This window comes from Carlito syrichta, unplaced genomic scaffold (assembly GCF_000164805.1).
Source record: "Carlito syrichta isolate Samal-C Ts95f unplaced genomic scaffold, Tarsius_syrichta-2.0.1 Scaffold310483, whole genome shotgun sequence".
Taxonomy (NCBI): domain Eukaryota; kingdom Metazoa; phylum Chordata; class Mammalia; order Primates; family Tarsiidae; genus Carlito; species Carlito syrichta.
This window is the reverse complement of record NW_007254579.1, coordinates 34,792-35,949: the sequence shown is the minus strand read 5'-3', so window position 1 is coordinate 35,949 and position 1,158 is coordinate 34,792.

Here is a 1,158-nt window from a genome sequence, read left to right as displayed (position 1 = left end):
ACACACACACACACACACACACACACACACAGAATCTCCTGAAAGCTCATTCATTTTTATTTTCCTGCTTCCCAGTTCCATGCACAAAGTAGAGGCTCTTGAAATACTGAATGAATGATATTCATCTATTTCAGTCCTTAAATTACCAATTCGTTCTAGAATGTCCAGGGACAAAGAAAAATTCTCACTTTCCACCTCACAGTTGCTTAAATTCTCCAGCCACTTTATGCAACCAGAGTTTTTAAGATCTATGGTCTCTCTGCTCTTGTTTAATGTATATGCCTTGTAAAATTAAAAGGACATTATCCTGAGCCTGTTATTATAGCACAAGTATGCACCAAGACACTTAGGCAAGAACAAATCATGCAGTTGAATGATTCCATATTTGCCAAAGAATGGTCTAGAAATCTAGATACAGGTTTCAAATGAGAAGGTTGAAAAATTCTCTGGGCAACACTTGAAGGGCTTTGGACATTCTGTAGAGCTTTGTAAGGGGACTATCCTTGCCTGTACTTTCTTAGCTATGCATTTTAAAACTCCAACATTCTTTTTTTTCCTCAAGTACTCATGAAATTTTTGCAGATGAAATTTTTGTCATCCAACTTCCTGATCCAAGTGATCATACTGATCTTGACCATGGTAATAACGACTTGATTTGCCATCACTGTTTGACAGAAGAGAACTTATTGCACTTTTAAAACCAGAATTTAAAGTGTATTATATCAGCTTTAAACATGTGTTATTGTTCATTCTATCCTCATAATTCATGGAATGTTAAAGTATTGGGGACAAAAGTTAATAGAAAAAAAAAATTAATAAGCACAGCTCCTAGGCTGGGTGCACTGGCTCCTGCCTGTGATCCCAGCACTTTGGGAAACCAAAGTGGAAGGATTGCTTGAGACCAGGTGTTTGAGCCCAACCTGGAAAACATAGTGAGACTTCACCTCTACAAAAAAATGAAAAATAAATTTAAAAGTTCCAGACTGGGCAACATAGCAACACCTTGTGTCTCTACCCCTCCCCCTAAAAAAAAATCAAAAAAAGTAGCTGGGTTTAGTGTTGTGTGCTTCTAGTCCCAGTTACTTGTGGGGCTGAGGCAGAATGATCACCTGAGCTCGGGAGTTCGTAGCTGCAGAGAGCAGTGGTCATGCCACGCAC